Source organism: Eschrichtius robustus, chromosome 15 (assembly GCF_028021215.1).
Source record: "Eschrichtius robustus isolate mEscRob2 chromosome 15, mEscRob2.pri, whole genome shotgun sequence".
NCBI lineage: Eukaryota > Metazoa > Chordata > Mammalia > Artiodactyla > Eschrichtiidae > Eschrichtius > Eschrichtius robustus.
In genome coordinates this window covers 70,844,180-70,861,299 of record NC_090838.1, presented here as the reverse complement: position 1 = coordinate 70,861,299, position 17,120 = coordinate 70,844,180, and the positions used below count along the sequence as shown (strand labels likewise).

General features: G+C 42.5%; 1 protein-coding gene across 3 annotated transcripts in view; it reads left to right on the top strand.

The window, feature by feature from the left end:
* EVA1A (eva-1 homolog A, regulator of programmed cell death) overlaps positions 1 to 17,120 on the top strand; it is a 93,296-nt gene that overhangs the window by 12,079 nt on the left and 64,097 nt on the right. The gene's annotated exons all lie outside the window — the stretch shown is intronic.

The window sequence follows — 17,120 nt, the reverse complement described above, 5'->3', positions numbered from 1 at the left end:
CAGCCAGGATTTGTGAATCAACTGGTTTGTACCGCACAACCCACACCCAGCCCTACAGAGAGTTCCTCTATGCAGTCTGAGCAGAATCCCAACACCTACCGCTGGGTCATACCATGAGGAACCAGGCTTTTTCCATTTTGAGCAAATACATCTTGGTTCTACTCAAATCCAAATGATAGTACCTACTATCCTCACAATTCAGTGACAAGCACTGAAGTTTCACCTTGGAACCTTACTCTTTCATCCTCTACCCATCATTCAGTCTGTCAACAAATATGTAATTCTTCCCCAGAAGGCTGGCTTGAATCTCTCTCCCCAAAAGGCTATTAGGCTTGTTGGCTAACCCAGACCCTGGAGTGGGACCCCCAGCATTTGAATCCTGGATGAGGCCTTTCTGTAGTTTTCTGTGGCTGGATTTCCTCATCTGTAAAGTAGGGATGGGAGAAGTGGCTCTCAACTGGGGTTTTGATTTTGCCTCCCAAATGACATCTGGCAATGTCTGGAAACATTTTTGACTGTTAACATGTAAGTGTTGCCCCCACCCCCCAACAGAAGGGATGGGAATCTGCACATGTGCACATGTTTTACAAGCACCAGAGGTAGATCCTGTGCATATTAAAGTTTGAGAATCACTGCCTTACGAAATAAAATCTAACCACAGACATTGGCCTACATGCCTGTTCACACTGGCCTCAACTTACCTTCCCAGCCTCACCTTATGACACTTCCTGTATGCACTTTCCATTCCACCCAACTCACTATTCTTCTGGTATTCTAGGTGTTGACTTTTTGGAATGCCCTTCTTCCTCCCTGGCTGACAAATTGCTCATTATTCTTTGAGGCTAGAGCTCAAGTCCCCTGCTGGGTGAAGCATTATTCAGTTCCTGCAGATGGTTCGGTTCTGTCCCTCCCTGATACCCTAGCCCCAGCCATCCTCCCCTATTTTTTCTTTCAGTGCATCTCTCTTACAGTGTTTACTGTTCTGTATAGGGATCTCTTGTTCATCCCCTGACTTGTTTCTTTGTACCTGGACCTAGCACAGTGCTGTCCTCATGCTGGTGGTTAAGCTTGCGGACTTTGGAGTCAGGCTGCCTGCATTCAAATCCTAGTTCTGCCACTTAACTCTGTGACCTTGAACACATTGACTCAGTCTCTCAAAGCCTTATTAACAAAATAGGAAGAAATAGTCTGCCTTCTCTGCAGAGAAGTGTGATTAACTAATAGGATAATGATTGTTCATCTTAGTACTGAGTGGCTACTCTGTGCCAGGACATGGCTCAATTTCAGCATTTTATATTGTAGTCATTTAACTTTTATGAGGACCTTATTAAGTTAGTACTGGTATTACCCTATTTTCCAGGCAAAGAAATGGAGGCACAGAGAGGCTAAGCAGTTTGCCCAAAGTCACACAGCTAATGAGTGGTAAGCCAGTATTCACACAGACATCTGAACTGCAAAACACACACTCTTCACACTATGCAGGTAAAGGGCTTAAACCAGTGCCCCACATATAGTAAGTGCTCCATAAATATGAGCTGGAGTTTGCTGTGTACATTGATAAAAGCCAAAGTCCATTGGGTTTTTCAACTGCACCACACTTGTGATCTAAGACTGTGCCATTATTTTTACAATCCTGTTCCTTCCCTCTCCTTCTTGCCCCTAACCCAGTCTCAGAGGGACAGGACATTGGGATCAGTCTCCTGTCACAGTTCTAGGTCAGCACCAATGAACTTGATGCTAAATGGAGCTTTATGTGTGCCAGGTCAGAGTCAAAATGGCATTAACTCTTTGGGGATGGCCCTATGGAATCAACACACGTGCTTGAGGTTAGAGGTGCAGACAAGGGGTCAGGAGCTACCTGACTCCAGCTTTGTCCTTTCTAAGCATGTGCCCTTTGCAGTGTGCACCTAGCACAGAAATATTGGGTTAAATCAATCAACGAATGTGGGATGGATGGATGAATGGCACCAGGTGGGTCTCTTGCCTTATACTTGATGATGCAGAGTATGTTTTCTCTCCAAGTGTTATATATCAGGGGTCCCCAACCCCTGGGCCATAGAATGGTACTGGTCTATGGCCTGTTAGGAACAGGGCCACATAGCAGGAGGTGGACAGTGGGCGAGCAAGCTAAGCTTCATCTGTATTTACAGCCTCTCCCCATCACTTGTATTACCGCCTGAGCGCCGCCTCATGTCAGATCAGCAGTGGCATTAGATTCTCATATGAGTGCAAACCCTACTGTGAACTGCACATGTGAGGGATCTAGGTTGCACGCTTCTTATAAGAATCTAATGCCTGATGATCTGAGGTGGAGCTGAGGTGGTGATGCTAGTGCTGGAGAGTGGCTGCAAATACAGATTATCATTAGCAGAGAGGTTTGACTGCACAGAGACCATAATAGATCAATTGCTTGCAGACTCATATCAAAGCCCTATCACTGAGTGGCAAGTGACAATTAAGCTGCATCTGGTGGCAGGCTTTATAGGGGCAAGTGAGGTGATGTCCTTCAATAGTACAACTGCATCTGGTGGCAGGTTTTAAGTCAGAATCCAACACTTATTTTAGTCTGCGTGTGGCTTGCCCATTATTTTATTTACCACTTCCATCCACACCTCTTTCCCACACTGCACACTTGTCTTAGTCACAGTTTTGGTAAGCCCACAAGCTAACCCTAGCCAAACGTGGAGTTCAAGCACCATGCATTAAAAGACAAGCCTTTGGAGTCTTTCAAAAGAAACAAACGTGAACACAAAGAACAGAAGCAATTATTGAAAGCCACCACTTCAACAAATGTGTCGGCACTGAGAGCATCATTCTTAGTGACTAACTGCATTGCTAAAGCTAAGAAGCCCTTTACTATTGGTGAAAAGTTAATACTGCCTGCTGCTAAGGACATTTGTTGTGAACTTTTAGGAGAGGCTGCAGTTCAAAAGGTGGCATGTGTTCCTCTTTCGGCTAGCACCATAACTAGACAAATTGATGAAATAGCAGAGGATATTGAGGCACAACTGTTAGAATTAATGAGTCACCATGGTATGCAATCCAGGTTGACGAGTCTACCGATGTTAACAACAAGGCAACAATTGCTTGTTTTTGTGCGATATATTTTTCAGGAGGATGTGCATGAGGATATGTTATGTGCACTTTTGTTGCCAACCAACACCACAGCTGCAGAACTATTCAAGTCTTTGAATGATTACATATCAGGAAAACTGAATTGGTCATTTTGTGTTGTTATATGCATAGACGGAGTGGCTGCCATGTCTGGAGCGCTTTCTTGTTTCACTACTCAGGTCATAGAGGTTGCCTCTGAATGTGAATCTATGCACTGTGTCATCCATAGAGAAATGCTGGCTAGCCAAAAAATGTCACCTGAATTTAACAACGTTTTGCAGGATGTGATTAAAATTATCAGCCACATTAAAGTACATGCCCCTTATGATCATCTCAATAGATGCAGAAAAAGCTTTTGACAAAATTCAACACCATTTATGATAAAAGCTCTCCAGAAAGTGGGCATAGCTGGAACCTACCTCAACATAATAAAGGCCATATATGACAAACCCACAGCAAACATCATTCTCAATGGTGAAAAACTGAAAGCATTTCCTCTAAGATCAGGAACAAGACAAGGATGTCCACTCTCGCCACTGTTATTCAACATAGTTTTGGAAGTCCTAGCCACGGCAATCAAAAGAAAAAGAAATAAAGGGAATACAAATTGGAAAAGAAGTAAAACTGTCACTGTTTGCAGATGACATGATACTATACATACAGAATCCTAAAGTTGTCACCAGAAAACTACTAGAGCTAATCAATGAATTTGGTAAAGTTGCAGGATACAAAATTAACGCACAGAATCCTCTTTCATTCCTATACAATAACAACAAAAGATCAGAAAGAGAAATTAAGGAAACAATCCCATTTACCATTGCAACAAAAAGAATAAAATACCTAGGAATAAACCTACATAAGGAGGTAAAAGACCAGAACTCAAAAAACTATAAGACACTGATGAAAGAAATCAAAGATGTCACAAACAGATGGAGAGATGTACCATGTTCTTGGATTGGAAGAATCAATATTGTGAAAATGACTCTACTACCCAAAGCAATCTACAGATTCAATGCAATCCCTATTAAATTACCACTGGCATTTTTTACAGAACTAGAACAAAAAATCTTAAAATTTGTATGGCGACACAAAAGACCTCGAATAGCCAAAGCAATCTTGAGGGAAAAAAATGGAGCTGGAAGAATCAGACTCCCTGACTTCAGATTATACTACAAAGCTACAGTAATCAAGACAATATGGTACTGGCACAAAAACAGAAATATAGATCAATGGAACAGGATAGAAAGCCCAGAGATAAACCCACGCACCTATGGCCAACTAATCTATGACAAAGGAGGCAAGGATATATAATGGAGGAACGACAGTTTCTTCAATAAGTGGTGCTGGGAAAACTGGACAGCTACATGTAAAAGAATGAAATTAGAACACTCCCTGACAGCATACACAAAACTAAACTCAAAATGGATTAGAGACCTAAATGTAAGACTGAACACTGTAAAACTCTTAGAGGAAAACATAGGAAGAACACTCTTTGACATAAATCACAGCAAGATCTTTTTTGATCCACCTTCTAGAGTACTGGAAATAAAAACAAAAATAAACCAATGGGACCTAATGAAACTTCAAATCTTTTGCACAGCAAAGGAAACCATAAACAAGACGAAAAGACAACCCTCAGAATGGGAGAAAATATTTGCAAACGAATCAATGGACAAAGGATTAATCTCCAAAATATATAAACAACTCATGCAACTCAATACTAAAATAAAAACAACCCAATCCAAAAATGGGCAGAAGACCTAAATAGACATTCCTCCAAAGAAGACATACAGATGGCCACGAAGCACATGAAAAGCTGCTCAACATCACTAATTATTAGAGAAATGCAAATCAAAACTACTATGAGGTATCACCTCACACCAGTTAGAATGGGCATCATTGGAAAGTGTACAGACAACAAATGCTGTTGTTGAGAGGGTGTGGCAAAAAGGGAACCCTCTTGCACTGTTGGTGGGAATGTAAATTGATACAGCCACTCTGGAGAACAGTGTGGAGGTTCCTTAAAAAATTAAAAATAGAATTACCTTATGATCCAGCAATCCCACTACTGGACATATACCCAGAGAAAACCATAATTCAAAAAGACACATGCACCCCAATGTTCACTGCAGCATTGTTTACAATAGCCAGGTCATGGAAGCAACCTAAATGCCCATTGACAGATGTATGGATAAAGAAGATGTGGTACATATATACAATGGAATATTACTCAGCCATAAAAAGGAAAGAAATTGTTCATTTGTTGAGACGTGGATGGACCTAGAGACTGTCATACAGAGCGAGGTAAGTCAGAAAGAGAAAAACAAATGTCGTATATTAATGCATATATGTGGAATCCAGAAAAATGGTACCGATGAACCGGTTTGCAAGGCAGAAACAGTGACACAGATATAGAGGACAAACGCATGGACACCACAGGGGGAAAGTGGGCTGGTGGGGGGTGGGATGAATTGGGAGACTGGGATTGACATATATACACTAATATGTATAAAATAGATAACTAATAAGAACCTGCTGTATAAAAAAATAAAATAAAAAAAAAATTTTAAAAACTAAATAAAATAGACCTCATTCTCAAAAAAAATAAATAAACAAATAAGTAAAGTACATGCCCTTAACTCATGTCTGTTCGCGCAGCTTTGTGAGGAGATGGACGCAGAGCACACACGTCTTCTCTTATACACAGAAGTCAGATGGCTTTCTAAAGGTAGATCACTAGCCAGAGTTATTGAGTTATAAGAGCTGCTCCAGAGATTTCTTTTAGAAAAAGAGTCACCACTGACAGCACATTTCAGTGACACAGAATGGGTTGCAAAACTTGCTTACCTGTGTGACATATTCAACCTGCTCAGTGAACTCAATCTGTCATTTCAAGGGAGGACGACAACTGTGTTCAAGTCGGCAGATAAACCGGCTGCATTCAAAGCCAAACTGGAATTATGGGGGCAATGATTGAACGTTGGGATTTTTGACATGTTTCAAACATTAGCAGAGATTTTGAAAGAGACTGAGCCAAGACCTTCTTTCTCCCAGCTGGTACATGATCACCTATCTCATCTTTCAAAAGAGTTTGAGCATTACTTCCCAACCACAAAAGACCCCTGACCTGGGAAGGAATGGATCCGTGACCCACTTGTGAATAAACCAGGTGAATCGACTTTGTCCGTGCTAGAAGAGGAGCAACTTCTTGAGATTGCAAATGACGGTGACCTTAAAAGTATGTTTGAGACAACTTCAAATCTCCATACGTTCTGGATTAAAGTCAAGGCAGAATATCCTGAGATTGCCACAAAAGCACTGAAAAACCTGTTCTCATTTCCAACATCCTATCCTTGTGAAGCAGGCTTTTCTGTAGTGACAGAAACCAAAACGAGATTATGGAGTAGACTGGACATAAGCAACACACTTTGGGTGTCACTGTCTCCCATCACCCCCAGATGGAACCATCTAGTTGCAGGAAAACAACTTCAGGGCTCCACTGATTCTGCATTACGCTGAGTTGTATAATTATTTCATTATATATTAAAATGTAATAATAATAGAAATAAAGTGCACAATAAATGTAATGTACTTGAATCATCCAGAAACTGGTCATCCCCCCTCCCTGGTCTGTGGAAGAATTGTCTTCCACGAAACGAGTCCCTGGTGCCAAAAATTTGGGGAACACTGTTATATATTAAAGGTAAAACTTGTTAAGAGAATTTAATGACTCATATGGAGTTTTGGAGAACCAGGTTTGGAACCTGTCACTGACCCCCTATCTGAGTTATGCATGACACTGGATACTAGGTTACAGGTGATCACTTCACTAACTTGGAATCTTTTTCCCTGAATGCAGCCCTGCCTTTGAAAGCTGAACCCCTTCCTTGCTGGTCCATTGGCCACTTGCTGTATAGGCCAGACTACCTTGCACAAATATCTGCACATTTGTGTACTCTGGCTTCTTCCACAGCTGACTCACACAGTTGTAGCCCCCCTGAGTTTGCTTGTTTTGGCAGGTTGTCTCCCAAACTTTAGTGGAATGAGGTTAGCTGGGTGTGCAAGGCCTTGAGGTTTTGTTAGGGGGTCACAGAAATACTCTAGTAAGCTTGCTTTTGAGGATGGAGCAGAGTGAGAACTTCCCTGTCCATCAACACATCAGAGACCACTCAGATCCCCTGTAACACTGCCTTCCCCCTTCAGATACCAGACTCTTACTGCCTCTGGCATTATCCTCTCTCCTGGGTCACCAGATGGTTGATCTGAGAAACAGATTCCCCTGGGGTATTAATGACTGGAGTAAAAGTCTGACTCAAGATTTTTGGGGCATCACTTGCATTTTCACTGAGGTATTTAAAGCCTGATCTAGAAGATAAACTAGCCCAGGAGAGGAATGTCAGACCCGGCACTAGGTTTTCAGGCCTTTGATGTCATGGTTTGGCTGCCTTTTAACTGACCAGCAGGCAGATTCCTAATGAAGCTGGTTCTGCTTGTGTATCTGGTTCTAAGGAGAGACACCTCATCCTGTTCAGGTCTTGGGCTGTGTTCTGTGAAATGTACCTCGATTATTTGACTCTGTGAAATCCTGTTTGGTTCTGTAAGGGTCACTTAGTCTAGACTAGACTAGACTAGACTGGTGATGGTATCTTGAGGAATTAGGGTGAGTTTGGAATACACGTGGGGTAAGTAGCTCTGTGCTGGGTGCCAGAGAGACAAACATGAGGAAGATAATGCCCTGGCTGATGAACTGTACGGATGGCTCCTCCCGAGTCTGGGCTTTTGAACATTACCTTTAGAGCAGCCAAAAGTCTGTATGAATTGGTAAGTAATTGCTAAGTTTCTCTGGACTTAGAGAGGGAGGAAGAAAGCAGGGGCAGAGAGAGAGAGAGAGAGACAGAGACAGAGACAGTGAGAGTGTACTTGATCAACTGGGTCTGTTTTACATAAAATCCAGCATGTGACCTAGCAGATCAACTGTCATGACTGATACATTTCCTGGGAATCATGTTCACAGTTGCAGTCATTTTCTTTGATCCCAAAGCCTTTTGCCAAAGCTCACCACAGGTGACAGGTACATATGCTTGTTGATTGGACAGTTTATATAGGTGCTTCTATAGGTCATTCCCAGACTTCAGTAATTTATTTACCACTTAGTGACCCCTCCTGGCATGTAGGAAACACTTAGTAAGTGATAAATGAGTGAATGAATGCCCTAGCATGAAAGTCACATCTTGACCCTCAAGATGCTCATGGCCTGAATGGGGAGATAGACAAGAAAACCAGCACAACACAGAGGAGTAGTTCTGTGACAGAGAAGATACAGATGCAGAGGAAGACTCAGTCCAGTCAGGGGTCAGGGAATAGAGTCAGTGAGAAGGGAAGTCTCTTTTGAGGAACATCCTTCCTCCACAGAAAGTGGTCCCATAGGTGGTTCCCAGTGGTCAGTTACAATAGGAGCACCTGGGGTGGGTGCCAGAACCCACGGTAAGTGTTTTGTATGCCTTTATTGCATTGATCCTCACAACCATCCTCTGAGGTCAGTATCAGAGGAGGAATCAGGATCCCACCCTTAGCTAAAAGACAGAACTGGGATCAGATCCAGGCCACCGGACTCTAAGCCCTTCGCCATTGCTTCAGACAGTGTCGGGATGGTCATATTATCATCAGAGACACTTTTAGAGAATCTAGTTTTCAAAAAGGAAAGTACAGGTGTGTGGGTTGCTGTGGTTCAGGTGGGAGTGGCCTTTTCCTCCATGTTTTTCCTCCTTTCCCTCTCCTCTTCCTGATGTCTGAGGTCTTGCCTTGTTAGAACTTAGAAGCAGTTAGAAGCTGTCTGCTCTGAGGGTCAACAACTCTCTCTTCCTCCTCTTGCTCCCTCTTTGATCTCCTAGGCAGCTTGTACTTTGTCCTCCAAGGTGAGAGGAGGCAGAAATGCTGCTCAGCAGAGAAGTAACCATAAGCTTTTGAAGGAAAGAAGTCTTTTTTACAAAAAACCTGCTGTAATTTAAGCCTTTTCTCTTTGCCCTGTGCCCTCCTGCCTGTGTCACTCTGATGGTCAGTAGCGGGAGGGAACTGACTTCAGGGGGTCTTGTTTCTACACAGGGACCCCCTTCAGAAGGGCTGCCCAAACCTGTCTTACCCTAAGGACCTACACAAATATGGCTGACTTGTCCTTTTACTCACTTATCTTGGCAAGACAGGCCACAGCAGCCCAAGAGAAGGAGCTGGAAGGGCCTCCTTATTGGAAGACACATACAATACTGAAGTGCCTATCCTGTGTTCCACTTGGCTGAACAACCTCTGACATTAGTTTCCTTCCTTGCTGGATTGAACTTTGAGGACCTCAAGAAAATCAGAAAACAATGACTTGGACATATTAGAGTCTGGAAAAGATACACATGAAAGTGAAGATGGTGCTTGTAGATGGCATTGTATGCTCACAGAGATAGCTTGGTGGCCTTGGTTTGTCTCTTTAGCTCAAGCTGTTAGTGTTTACCGACTTCCTTGTGTGCCAGGCATAGTTCTAGGCCCTGGGGACACAGAGATGAACAAGTACTCTTCCTGCCCAAGAATCTCTGAAATCCAGTGTTCAGACAGGGGAATCAAAGATAGTAATGAAGCATTTTGCTATCCATCTCTCTCATTAAAGTAAGTTCTCTGAAAGCAAGACATGTCTTATTGATTCCTAAATCACTAGAATCCACCATGAATTCTTGCATATTGTAGATGTTCAATCAATGACTGTTGCATCACTCTAAAATTCAGCACTAGAGGCAAGACAGAGTACCTTGGCTGTCCAGAGGAGGCACAGCTAAACTCAGCTTGGACAGCAGGTGGGTCCAAGAGCATCTAGGAGGCTGAGATGGAGGCATGTAGGCTGATGAGAAGAGACTCACAGGCAGAGGGACTGGAGAGAAATACAGCATGGCCAGGTGAGCAGGCATGGTGTGCTCCAGGAAGGGAAGAGACGTAGGTATGGTTGGAGAGGAGGGAAGCGGATCTCTAAATGGGCAAAGTGGCACACCAGGAAAAGCCTTGCTAAAGGGTTTAAATTTTACTCTGAAGGCACGGGGAAGCTACTACAGGATTTTACACAGAGGAGAGACTAAGTCAGAGTTTCATTGTAAAAATAGACCCCTCTGGCAGTAGATGTTGGAGAGGAATAAGACAGGTGCCAGGAAGACCATGTCAGGACACCACTGCAGTTTAGAGAGTAGAAAAGACCTGGGGTTTGGAGTCAGACCGACCTCAGTCTACATAGCAGCCCCATAACATCTTTGTGTAACTTAGGCTATTTATTAAGTGCCTCTGAGCTTCTGTCTTTCTCAATCTGAAAACAGGGATGGATGATCCCCCTCCCTCATGGAGAGATGACTGTTGAGACTATGGATGATGAAGTATGTGAAGTGTCTACTGCAGTAATTGATCTATAATTGGCATGTGAAAATAGTGGTGAATATTATTTTTAATATTATTGTTACTTATCATCTAGGTGAAAAAAAAAATGAGGCTCTATCTAAGACACTGGTAATAGGAGTGGAGAATTGGGCACAGACTCAAGAAATATTTTGGCAATAAAGTTGACACAATTTGGTGACTGATTGTTCAGTGGAGTTTGGGGGCAGGAGCAGGAGTCTAGGACTGACTGGGATTTTGGCCTGGGCAACCAAGAGTAAGGATAGTGGAGCTATTCATTAGGAGAGGTTATGGAGGACGAGAAGCATTTGCAGGAAAAGATGATGAGCTCAGTTTCAGACAAACTGCATTTGAAGAATTTTAGGGGCAGCCAGAGAGACATGTCTAGTGGGTAAATGGTTTAGCAGATTTGGCATCCAGGAGAGAAGTCTTAAAGAAGATTCAAGGGCAAACTTTTAACAAGAGGTAATGAATTCATGGTGTTCAAGGAGAGTATAGAGTGTGGGAAGAGGAATTATAATGGCCAGTGCTTATTGAGTGTGTACTATGTGTTTGTTCTAAATATTTTATGTGTATTAATGCTCTGAATAACCATTGCCAGAGAAGACTATTATACTTACTTTACAAATGAATAAACCGAGGCACAGGGGTAGTAAGTAACTTGCCCAAGGTCATACAACTGTAGTAATGGACCTAGGATTTTAGGCAAGGCAGTCAGGATTCGGAGCCTGTGCTATTAATGTCTTTGCCAGACTGCCTCTGAGAGTGGCGGGACTAGGGCGCAACAGTGACCTCTGAGGAAGGGGAAGGAGAGGCTCTAGTGAAGGCAACAGGAGTAGGAGCTGGGCAGAAAAGTAGGAGGAAATGGGAGACTGGAATACAGGAGAGTTTCCAGGAAGGAGGGATCAGTAGCATCAAATTATCTGGAAATCCATTAAGAAAAGAAATGAAATATCCATGGATTTGGGAATAAGGAAGTTATTGATGACTTGGTGAGGGGAGTTTGAAAGATGAGGTGGGTTGAGGAGCAAATGTGAGGTGAGTACATAGAGATACCAAACATAGGCAATTCTTTCCAGATGCTTGGCTGTGGAAGCAACAAGAGAGGGAAGATGATAACTAAAGGTATTAGGTAGAGGGAACATTTTAGAGATAGAAAAGACCTGTCAATATCTATGGGGAGGGACAGAACCAGAGGAGGCCTCACAGAGTGGCCACAAATGCACCGTGCACACTGGGCAAAGTATCTCTATGTTCACTTTTCTTTTTCATACAGATTTTTAATATCTCTCCCCATGTTCTGGACAGCTTCCATGTAGATAGTTAGGACTCACTAAATAAGCCCCTGAAATGTGTTTCAGATCTTCAGCTTTTATTAGGTAGAGTAGAGAAAATTTCTTTCATAGTACCCAATGGTGAATCATTATCTCATGTTGTTAAATCCAGACCATATCAAATTTATGTACAGTACATCATCTACTGAATTTATCTTTGAAATATTCCAAGAGAGCACAATGTGCTAGAGCTCCCTGTCATGCATGTGGAATTGGGGTGTCTGCTCTATAGATACCAGAGTAGTAAGAATGATGGGTGGCAGAAAGCCTTGAGAGGAAGGAAAGTGACTCAGAGCACAGTGGGTGGAAGGGAGGGGACACTGATTTGTGTGTGTGTGTGTGAGTTAATTTTTATTTGGGGCAAAATGAGGACTGCAGCCCGGGAGAGGTGGACACTGATTTTGAACTGGACATGAGACATATGATCCTGTGAGCAGAGGGAAAGGTGATTGGAGATTAAGAGAAATCTATAGAAGGAAACAGAGATTTGCTTGGATTTTATAGGGAACGGAAGGCATATTTTGTAAGGAGGTGTGCTAGGGCGACAACCCTATGCTTAAAATGAATCTAGATAATTTGGCTGCTGCAATTTAAGTTCTTAATAATGGGAAAGACTGACATTTCCTTATGAATGGTTTGTTACCAGGCTTAAAGGACAAGTCCAACAAGCTCTGAGAAGTGTTTATCTAGATCCAAAGACAATCTTTGTGTTTTAATACATAAGATTCTTTTGTCGTTCAGACCAGAGGTAGATGCCACAGTGGGTTAAAAGTTTGACTTAAACATGAAATTCAGCTTTGTCTTCGTTCATGGAACTGACATCCCTGAGGCTGCAGGCTGGAAATAGGGTTTGGCTGCCAACTTCATAAATTTGCCTTGGTTGGAATGGTTGGAATCTTCTTGGAAACATCTCAGTGAAATGCACACACACCTCCACAGAAGGCCTTTATGGATGGGGCTCTCTCTCAAAGAGACACTGTCCAAAATCAGAAAGACCACACAGGAAATGGCCTTGGGATATTTTTTTTCCACATGAAGCAGCAACTCAGCTGAATTATTTGCTTGATCTTGAGCTTCAGGTATTAGGAAAAATGAACAGTGCTACTTTCAAGAGTCACATTTTGAGCTTGAAGATTCCCTCTGTATGAGTCAAGGAAGAATCATTCCAGCCTAACTCCCTCCTCAAACTTTCCCATGCAGGTCTTTCATCTGCATGTAGGCATGGTGTGGAGTGCCTTTGGCTGGGTATGGGTGTGATGCACAGACAGGACACTCTCCTTAGGGCCAGAGGGAAGAAATTGTAGTAGTCTTGCCCACCTTTTCCTAGTAGACAAGGAGTAGAGGATGTCCTTCTCCAGGAGGGCATGGTCAGGATACTGTATGCTTCTGTGAAAATGTGGACTTGGACTCAATGATATAAATGTACATGTGGCTTTATTCTAGTTTCATGGGGTCTGAATTTGATCTCATGGAAAGGGCTATGTAAATATTCCACACATATTCCAAGAATAAGTGAATAGGATTGTATACATGCTCCAAACATCCATATCAAAGCTATTAATGGTGCTTATGCCCAACCTTCTGGACCATGGGAGTACCAGAAGCGTCTGAGGGGCAGTATCTGGTGTGCTCAGAAAGTAACAGCTTTGATTCCTTAGGTTATTTCATTGATATTTGATTCATTAGTAAAATCTCTCTCTCTGTCTTTTTCTTTTCATTCATCCAATCATTCGTTCATTCACAGACTGAACAACTACTATGTGGCTGGCTCCAGGATATGTGATGGTAATGTGGTGGTGAATCCAACAGTCTTAGTTCCTGTCTTCTTGGAGCTCACTTTATTAGGGGACAGACATTAAAGAAATAATTACACAAAGAAATACATGATTACAAACTATGGTAAGCGCTATGTTGGAAAAGAGCAGGGTGCTCCAGGAGGGAAAGAGAGGAGACAGTTTAGCTTGGGGGTGTCTAGTGAGGAAGACAGATATGTAGACCCATATCTACTGTATATGACATGCCATTTATTGGTGGGATACTGTTTCCAAGGAAGGAGTGCCTGACCCTTTTATAGGTCTGAGGGAGCAGTTCTAGGAAGCTTCATAAAGGAAGGGATATTTAAGAAGAATCTTGAAGAATAGGTGGAAGTTTTTTGTTTTTTTTGTTTTTTTTATGTGGAAAGGGAGTAGTGTTGTTCTACGTGAAGAAAACCTGGTGTGTTTATAGGACCCTCATTCAGCAAGGAGTTTGGGCTTCAAGTAGGGGAATAGTGAGAGATGCATCAGGAAAGATTGGTAAGGGCCAACTAACACAGATTAGACTTTATCTTGGAGGCAAGTCACTGGAGGGAGTGATGAGTTACCAAGGGGAGTGTTCTAGAACAAGTTACCAAGGGTGCAGCAAACTTTTTCAGTGAAGGATCAGATAGTAAATATTTTAAGCTTTGCAGGCCATACAGTTTCTGTTGCAACTACTCACCTCTGACACTATAGTGTGAAAGCAGTTATAGATGATACATAAACAAATGAGCATGGCTCTGTTCCAATAAAATTTTATTGACACAAACAGGCAGTGGGCTTGATTTACCTGTGAGCTTACCAATCCCTGTTCTAGAATGATAATTCTAGGGGCTCACTGGAGATTGGACTGGAGCATGGGGAGGGAATGGAGGCAGGGAGGCCACTTAGGAGCCATTGCTTTAATTCAGGGGAACTAAGAAGGAGGGACCATGAGAGAAATGGCTTGTGACATGCTCCAAGGTAAAAATGACAGGACTACATAACCAATTTGATGGGAACATGTCTAGTTGTTTCTTTATTGCTCAGTGGAGTGATTCTTCCAGCGAAGAAAAAAATTGTAGACATTCTGTATTTGGGATTCAGAATCATGTGCACATCCTGGGAGGTCACCTGTTTGTCACAAGACACTATGCTGGGTGCATTATATAGATTATTAAGCATAATTCTTATGAATTCTTAAGAATATTAAGTTTCATTTCCTATTTTTCAAACTGAGGTTTGGAAATGCTAAGTTGTTTGTCCAAAGTCATGTAGCTGGTAAATGGTGGAGCTGAGATTGAACCTGGATCTGGCATCAAAGCCTGTGCCATTCCTAAAATATAGAGTCTTCTCCCCACCTCTCAGGGTATGTCATGAAGCCCCACTCCATAAGCCTATGCAACTCCCTCCTCTCTCTTCTCTCAGTCCCTGCTAAGACCCACCCAGCCCTTTAAGTTTCTCAATCAGCTTCTGGCATAGCAAGGACTAGAGCTGTGTTTTAGCGGAAAAAAACTGTTAGGTATGAGATTATTATTCTGTGTTTGACCAAGGGCATGCAGCAAAACTCAGATCCCATCTTGGGGTTCTAACCTGATGATTTTTGCATGTTACAATTTGGAGAAGACAGTGTGGTATTAGGTTGTGGATTAGGGAATCCCTGAATTTAAGTGTCTAGATTAGAACATTGTCCTATTCCCTGCCTAATCACCCAGGAGATAACTGTCAAATTCAGGTAATAATATCTGATAAGGGAAAACTTGTTGATTTAAACCCCGGAGGTCAAGATTAGCTTCTGAAAGGGCAAACTTGACAATTATGGTCAAGGAAATCAATTCAGTTACCATTCTCCCTCAGGTTGTCTAGTAACACCACTGATCATTACTTTAGTGTCTTGTCCAGGTTCAGTAAGAGACAGTCTCTGCATCGAATATTTCAAACAGGACAGAGAAATATCCTAGAACAACTGAATTATATCATGGATACAGCAGTCCTTTTAGTGATACCTATTGGACAGCATTGGGTCACGTGGTACACGGAATGGCAAAGAGACCTCTGTGATTGAAGTGAATCAATTGCATGACCCATACCTTGGGCCAGGGAGGACGGACACACAAACATAGTGGGGCTCTTTCAGCAAGGGGTAAGGAGGAATGCATGTTGGAGTTAAACACCAGTGCCTGCCACAGTAGTTGATCTGTTTTGACCACCAGCCTGTATTAGTTTCATAGGGCTGCCATAACAAAGTATTACAAACTGGCTGTCTTATAACAACAGAAATTTATTGTCTCACAGTTGGGGTGGCTAGAAAAGATATCAGCAGGGTCATGCTCCCTCTGAAGGTACTAGGGAAGTGTCTGTGCCAGGTTTCTCCCCTGGCATATGGTAGCCTTAGGCATTTTTGTTTTCTCCCTGTGTCTCTTCACATTGTCCTCCCTCTGTGTATGTCTGCATTTAAATTTCCCCTTTTTATAAGGACACTAGTCATCTGGAAGGGCCCACCGTAATGACCTCATTTTAACTTGGTTACATATGTAAAGATCCTACTTCCAAATAAGGTCACATTCTGAGACTTCACCATATCTTTTTTGAGGGACACAATTCAACCTTTAACACAGCCCTTTCTCAGGGAGAGATCAGGACCCCTTCCTCTTATCAAGGTGATTGAGTGCATCTACTCTAAGTTATCTTCATCTGTGGTCATTTTGCTGTTCACTTCCTCTATATGCTGCTTAGGACATAGGGATTCTGTTTCTGTTTATTCCTAGTTTATTATATTTCAGATGGTTTCTCAGCCTTTGCACTTGTCAGTGTTCTTTAGGCCACACTCACTGCATTTGTCCTTCCAGCCTCTCCTTTCCTTACTTTGAACTTTGTTCATTTAGCAGTAAGTGTTCATATAACAGTAAGTGTCGAGTTCCTGTTGCATTCCAGGTACTATGCTAAGCTCCAAGGATGTAAGGATGAAAAAGATGAAAAAGACAGTTTCTGCTCTCGGAGTTCTCATGGGAAGCTACACAAGCAAATAGTGTGAAACAGTTGAAGAGGGAAGTGTGTGTGCAGATTCTGAATACTGTGCTATCCCCAGCATAGCGTCTGCCTTGTCTCCTTAGTGCTGACAAGAGCACCCCAGGTCACTTCAACAGCTTCATCTGCTTGCCGTTCCTTTCCTTTCACTTTGTCCTTCACCCATTTTGATCCACATGCTTTTCTCCAACTATATAGTTTTCCATCTCAAATCTTGTCTTTCTACGTGAATGCTGTCTCTGTTTAATGTGTTCCCCTCCCCCATCCTCAGCCATTATCCAGTTGATTAACTCATGTTTCTTCTTTGAGACTCATCTCTGGGGCTTCCTCTTCCAGGGAGCCGACTATGCCCCCCTACCATCCTCTCTTCACTCCCTGTTCTTACCTTCGGAAACAGTACTCCTTTCCCCCAAAGAGACACTGACCAAGGTTTGTTTGTCTTCATATCCCCCAG